Raw genomic sequence first — 7,589 nt, 5'->3', positions numbered from 1 at the left:
GACCATGACACAATGTAGTCTAATTGCCATCCCCAAAAAGTTTACCTTTACTAGGATATATATATATATATATATATATATATATATATATATATATATATATATTTCATTTGATGCTAGTGCCTCCTTAAATCTTCCTGTGTCTTCATACACATTTATAATCAAATAAAACAGTCCATCATATATTTAAATCATAAAACTAATTTTTCAACTAAAACATTTTATATATTTAGACTGATTCTTTTCTCCTTCACTGCTACATTAACAACAACAAAAAGTTACAGACTGCAGTTTTGAGATTTCTGTGGACAGAACTGTCATTGCTAATCAAATAATACTGAAAAAAATAGTTTTACTCTGTCTCCTGAAAAGACAATAAGCACAATTATTTTCTGAATGTTTAAGTTCCACTGTTTCATTTACATGAGCGGTGTACCTGCTCCTGATTAACCAAACCCAATCTGGAAAGGTCTTCAGTTCTGTAACAAAAAGCAAAAAGCCATGAGCAGCATCTGTGCTGTAGCGGTCATTCTCCAGCATCTCCACCATAATCTTCCATAGGTTGTGTTTGGATCCTGACATTCCAGTTTCTTGTCATTTTAGATTTTGTATGTTACTCAATATGATACTCTAGATAACCTTTTTTTTTTTTTTTTTACATAAGGGCTCAAAATTCTATGGAAATTATAGTAGCTATGTTTTTCATTATATCTGATCCATCCAGCTTATGAAAGTATTGATAGGTGTCTTCTACATTTGGCTGTATACATTCTACATCTATATACATGTTTTTCTCTCTGTATTTATTTTCTACCCTTGAAAACAGTCAATGTGCAATTCTTTCATAAAATCAGTTCCCTTAACTTAGTCCTTGAAAGAGCACAAAATTACTGCTAATGTTTGTGTCTGAAAATTTCAGACTACCCAGTAGCTATACTTAGATTAAAATTCATATAGTCAATCCACAAGTTGATTTCTTTGCAGCAGTGAATAAATACATTGTCTTTCTTTATGTCTGGCCAGTTTTATCTTGCTCATCTTTAAAGAAAATCTGGGGCAAGTTGACTCCTCCTATAAGCTGTCAAGATGAAAAATCCACACTGTAATGTCAATTTGCAATGCCGGTGATTCAAAGGATATTTATGGTACATGTGATTTATTTTTCAATCACCTAAGTTTTAGCAAAGAAACTATAGACTATCATTAATCTAAAAAAAATTGAGAGGTAATTTATTTTTACAAATTTGGCTAGAACAACAAAAGAATGACATATCTAAAGGCAGTCATAGAACAGCAATGGATTAACAGCAACTGAAGTCTGTATAGAATTAATAATCTAAATAATAAATACTAGAGACAACACCCCAGGAAAACACACACACACATATATATGTTTTACATGTGTATATGTTTATATATATATGTGTGTGCTTGTATTTTTACTGCCTTTTCATATGTAATTAAATATTAGATAAATGTAAGTGTTGTTTTTTTTTTGCTATGATATTAAGCTTTTTTTTTTTCAAATGAAATCCATCCATTTGAGTTCTTTTAACATAATGATTCTGATACAAGTTAAGGTTACCTCAGTAATAATTTGGACAAAAAACGAATTAGCTGAGATGAAAAAAAATTATGGTGGAATAGCTTTTATATTTCATATGTTTTAAATGTTGGCTATGGAAAATGATTTCTTTCAGTTCATAGCAACAACCTGGGGGAATCTACTTAAGAATTAACCTCCTAATATTCGCTTTTCAGCTGTATTCCATTCAGAATCTAACCTGTTAGACCTGCCTCCTGCTCAGTAAGTGCATGACTTCCTTACTTACAAAATTTTATTTTCTTAATAAGAACATTTATCATTGTAAATTTTACCTGACATAAATACTCCACAAGATATTTTCCCATGACCATTATCTACTCCTGGTTTAACTATAAAAATTAACTTAGTAATCCACAATTTTATTAGAAAACATCATATAAACTCATCATTCTTATTCTTTTATTGTAAGATACAATCATTAGCTACGTGTTTGAACTTGTGTTGAAAGATATTTAACATCCAAATACTTTACTAAGACAAAAAAATTAGAAAATAATCTTGGACAAATATTACAGACATGCCTTAACATAGTGTATTTGTATATTTTTTGTAATGTTAAATCCTGTTGATAACTATGTAGACAATTTTGACAGAAATGCAGCAAACTCAATATTAGTTATTTATTGAATGGGATTAAAGTGACCATGCATTTTTTTCATAGCTTTACATTTTATATTTGGTGAGAGTGACTTATTTTTTTATAATGAGGTTCAGAGAAAAGAAAAACAAGCATAAATATTACATATTAACAGTTACTAACTCCAACAGATAGAATTAAAATCTGTCTTAAAAATATGTTATTTATAAATGAGAAAGGTAGGATCAAAGCCTCATTCTGGCATATGCAAAGCTAACACTGAATTTGGGATCTCATGGTTGAGAGTTGAACAGTTTCCAACTGTACCAACTTCCTGTGCTACTTAGTTTGTCTTTCTTAATTCAGTCTATGTATATAATGTATTTGTGAATAAGGATTATCAGCTTAGTAACTATAAGGAGCAATTATTTCAGTGGATTAAATTCAGCTTCTCATTTTATTCCACTTATAAGAATATCTCATTGCTCATAGGTATTTTAAAAATATTTTTGTGAATATGGCTAACTTTTACTTATTTTTATTTATGAAGAAACTACTTTAATTGTGTGATCTATTACCAAGACAACTAAATGTAAGGCATTCCAGTTAAGTTCAAACCATTTCTTCAGTGGATAACCTGGAAATTGGCAATTATATGAGGTTTTTTTATATCATTATTTTAATACCAGATTTTTTGTAATTTTTTAGTCTTTATTTATTTAATCCCCTTTTTGTTGCCCTTGTTTTTTTATTGTTGTAGTTATTATTGTTGTTATTGATGTTGTCATGTTGGATAGGACAGAGAGAAATGGAGAGCTGAGGGGAAGACAGAGAGGCCGAGATAAAGACAGACACCTGCAGACCTGCTTCACCGCTTGTGAAGCGACTCCCCATTTACTTCTTTACGGTTGAGTCATTAGTAGAGTCAGAAATAATAACAGTAGGATAACAACATACTTCTTTTCATATATAATAAGGAAAACACGTGAGGAAGATTTGTTTTATTTCTAAGAAATACCAAAAGTTAAATATCAATAAGCCAATGTCGTACTTTATCTATTATTTTTATTTTTTATTATTATCATGGTGTCACTGCTTTTGAGTGACTTTTTCATGTAGAAAGAGAGACAGAAAGTTAAGATATGTAACACCCAGTGGCACTGAGGGGAAGGGGCAGGTATGCGCAAAGCAATGTCACAAGGAAGGAAAAGCAAGCACACTTACCAGGGCAAACTATTTTGCCAACCTAGTAAGCCAATGTTTGAAGATATTATTTTTCTCTAAGTTTTAATCTACAATGAAATGCCAAATCATTATTATAGATCATGTAGGTATTATTAATTTGTTTAAACTTCCTTATATAATTAAACATGCATGTCTTATTTCCAAATATCCTTTCAATTTTTCTTACTATTAGTTTTTTTTTTTTTTTTCACTTCTGGCTTTACCTTGATTCTTCTGTCACCTTCAGCAATATTTAAATTTTATGATACCTGCTGGGAATGTCAGAAGACATTTTCTGAATTCATGCCAATCATAACATATTTAAATAGTGTTTATATATACCAAGCCTGCCAGCTACTTACCAGTGCATATCAGAAGATAAATGTTCACTACTCAGCTGCCACGGCTGGAAGAAGCCAAGCCCTATGACTGCGAACGACCTAATTTTTACATAGCTGTTTATAATTCACATCATCATGTTACAGCAATATGATCTATTAATCCTTTTGGCATTTTTCTCCTTGACAGCTTCTCAGCTTACTGTTCCATCTTTCTTGGATGGGTAAGTACTATATACAATTTGGAAATTGTGAGTCAACTTCTATATGTTGAGACATTGTTTTGGGGCAATTAGATTCCACTAAAGTGGAAGAATTTAGATCTTATACTATTATAGATAAAATAATTTCAAGAATTCAAGAGAAATAAAAAGGAAGAAAAATGAATTTATAGACATTATCACAATGTAGCCTTCCATTATTCCTGAGTATGGGTTAAACTAGTACTCAATTAACAATGTTTAGAAGCAGACCATAGTATCTTGCTATCAGTAATTTATTAATTTAATTGACACTACCTCAAATGACTATGGAAATCACCAATAAATGTTTTAAATTTCTACTTATATATGTATTACTCCTTATGCAGTTACTGTCAATTTTTTTGGGTGTGATATTATATATATCAACCACAAATAATAAAAAAAGTGCAAGACTTGGGGAAAGGCATGTATTGACAATATTATATTCACATTATTATGTTAAAACTAAGATTTTAAATTATACAAGTAACGTAATTTTCAACAATAGTGGTTTCTGTTTTATTATACTATGCTATAAAACAAAACTGTGTTGATGGGATCCATAGTGAAAAAGATGACATATTTGCATTCTGTAATTTATTATTTCTAGTATTTTTTCACTGACTATTTTTTGCTTCGCTGGAATAGAATCATTTCTTCATGTCAATTAATCCAGAAGGAATGCAAGCATATAAAATACATTAGATGGTGCCAGATTGTAAAGTATAAATTTATCCACATGGATAATTTATATTTTTAAGTATCTATCTGGTAGGTTGCCTAAGTACTGATATCCTCTCTGTAGAGTTTAAAACTTAAATTAGTGAACACTTTATCACTGGAAATAAAGATAACAGGAGTTAATGTTACTGCCACATGATCTAATTTGTTATTTAGTTTAAAAAATTAAGTGGAAGGCATCGCTAAATCATGAGGTAGCTTCACTAAAAATTTTTATGCTTCACATTGTGGTTTGTCTGATAGGAGATGGTTACGTCACATTACTTAAATGTTTGAGGAGAGCATAAAAGGATTATATCTCTCTTGCTTACTAAAAATTGATTAATAATCTTTAGACTTGACTATGATTATATACTTTTTCTTCTGGAAGTAAAAGAAAGCATTCATTCTTAATGGTGTTTAAAAACAAACAATCAAAAAACTCCCACAATGCAACTTAGGATCTGTTTTTACCTTGAAAAGGAGAGTGTTCGTTCAGAATTCTTTACTAATATTCTAATATAGTACCAGAAAGTCATTTTTAATGTGTAAAATATTCTAAATATAGATGTAGTAGTTACGTGGCAGTATACAACATAAGATTAGAATGTTAATGGCTTCAATCTCCATGCCTAGTTTCTTTAGGAGTCTTGTTTGATTTTATCTAACTAAAAATCTTTGTCACTTAGCTCCAACTTTGAGATTCACAGAATACCAATTCATAGAATTGGTAAGTAGCCAATGGAGAGCCACTTACGTAATGATTAATTTTCACATAGCTCCTTGTCCATTAAAAAATTGAGAAAAATTCTAAAAATATAGTTTAGATTTTTAAGCAGATGCCTCAGTTTTTACCATTTTTACAATATATAATAATTTAATCAATATGCTTGTGACATAAGTTACATAAAATTCGGCATTGAAATTAAGAAGCTTTAAGGCACTGTTGAATTTTTAAAGTCACTTATTGTTAACTTTTAAGCTTCCATAATTTAACAAATATTATTTTATTATAAATTAAAATAAAATTATTACTATTAGTGAAAAAGATGACATTTCATCAAAAGCAAAATCTCCTCCAAGTTAGCACATTTTCTTTTCATTTTTACTTCAGTGTCAAATAAATGAAATAGTTTTTGATTCTTGGTTCCTCATGGATGGAGGCTGCATTTGGGAAAATATTTTAATTGGTCCTCTAATACACATAATAAAATCAATCTTTAATGTAAGTATTTAAACATTCCTTCTAATGTGTTAGATCAAAGAAAGCTGAGGCCTCAATAGACAACTCTAGATGTAGTATTACCAAGTTTAAGTTATTGGAGCCTCATTTTTTTAATACTTGTTAGTGAACAAAGATTCTTTTTTGTAAAGCTTTTAGAGGCATCTGTAATTCCACTAGACTGCACCTTCAGATTCAAGGTTCACAATTTGGCAAGGTTTCATTCCTGTTTAAGAAATCATAATGATTGTTCATCTTATATTTTATACATCATGATATCAAGATTTTAAGAATGAAATTTCTTAGAGCACTAATGTACTATTCACTATTTGTATCCATAATTGATACAAATAGTTCAGTCTTAATTATATGTAAATATGTTATATATATTTTTAAAATCTTGGTAGAGAATATGAAATTGCATTTTTAGTCAGGGAATTTTTAGCAACTTGCAACTCAGTGTTAAAATTCATCAGCACTGTATAAGAAGCTTAAGTATGCAGATAAACAAAAGTGTACTAAAAGGCCTAGAAATTTTTCAGTGACATTAGCCTGCTACCAAGATGTAGAATTTCCAAATTTTTGTTAAAATAAAGAGAAATGAGACATTGGGTGCATAGTTTTCAATGTGACTGCATCTGTATGTATTAATTTTTTTCAGCAGATAACCTAATCATTAAGACCCTGGAGCAGAATTAGGCATTTTTCAGTGCTTTCTTACCATATGAAGAATAAACCTCAACCTCAATTCTTAACTCCTCAAAGGCCAGTGGCTTCTATTTTTTTTTTTTAGAGTGACTTTTAGGGTCTTTGAAGAAGCTGTGTGCATAGAGACTATAGGAGACTTCAGCAATGCTAGATCGCCCTGTCATTCAGTTTACACCCTGCTTATTTGCTGCTGTGCATAGTGAACAGTGGCCTCCTTCTTGCTGTCATCCTCATTTCTCTAATTCTTGAGATCACTGATGGGAGAAGAGAACCATTACTAAAAGATGACTACAAAGTGCTAAAGTGTTCACCCAGCCATAAAATTCTTCTATTTACTGTCTGAATTATTTATGTTGATATTTGCCTAATCTAGGATGTCTGGTCATGACATATATGGTAATTTAGAAAGACATTGGGAATAAATATTATCCATAGTCCCTCCTTTCATTCAGTTGCATCAGATTAACGGGCTAATGATTCTTCTCAGGCTGTATATCATAATGTCTTTGTACAGATTTAAAATATAGAATCATAGGTGCTACTGAAAGAGGTGGTATACTATATATTACTGATAAGAAGTGCTAATTTTTATGGGTGTTCTGTCAGTCCCTAGGTTGTGTGTGTGTGTTGGATTTTTATTATTTAATTATTTATTTAAGAAAGGAGAAATTAACAAAACTGTAGGATAGGAGGGGTACAACTCTACACAATTCCCACCACCCTATCTCCATACCCCACCCCCTCCCCTGATAGCTTTCCCATTCTCTATCCCTCTGGGAGTATGGACCCAGGGGTGTTTTGGTTTTTATATTCTTATTATAAATTAGCTTGTGGTTACCTTAAGATAGCTTATTATCCAAACTCATACCACATAGTAATCAAATGCTAAACCAGATTTAAAATTAAATATTTCCTTTAGGGCCCTGGTGCTGGATGGAAAGTTACCTAAGTT

The 7,589-nt window shown here is 30.6% G+C and overlaps 1 protein-coding gene across 3 annotated transcripts in view; it reads left to right on the top strand.

Annotated features, from left to right (window-relative positions):
- Window positions 1-1,739: 1,739 nt before the first annotated feature.
- The window catches only part of MGAT4C (MGAT4 family member C), a 590,449-nt gene continuing 584,599 nt past the window's right edge, over window positions 1,740-7,589 (top strand). For 2 of the 3 annotated variants that reach the window (XM_060195500.1, XM_060195499.1), the window contains exons 1-2: window positions 1,740-1,807; window positions 3,936-3,969. The gene's annotated coding sequence lies outside the window, so the exon portion shown is untranslated. Of the gene's footprint in view, window positions 1,808-3,881; window positions 3,970-7,589 lie in introns of those variants that run through there. The other variant, XM_060195501.1, reaches the window with a different exon arrangement.

This window comes from Erinaceus europaeus, chromosome 7, assembly GCF_950295315.1.
Source record: "Erinaceus europaeus chromosome 7, mEriEur2.1, whole genome shotgun sequence".
NCBI lineage: Eukaryota > Metazoa > Chordata > Mammalia > Eulipotyphla > Erinaceidae > Erinaceus > Erinaceus europaeus.
This window is presented reverse-complemented; position numbering and strand designations above follow the sequence as displayed.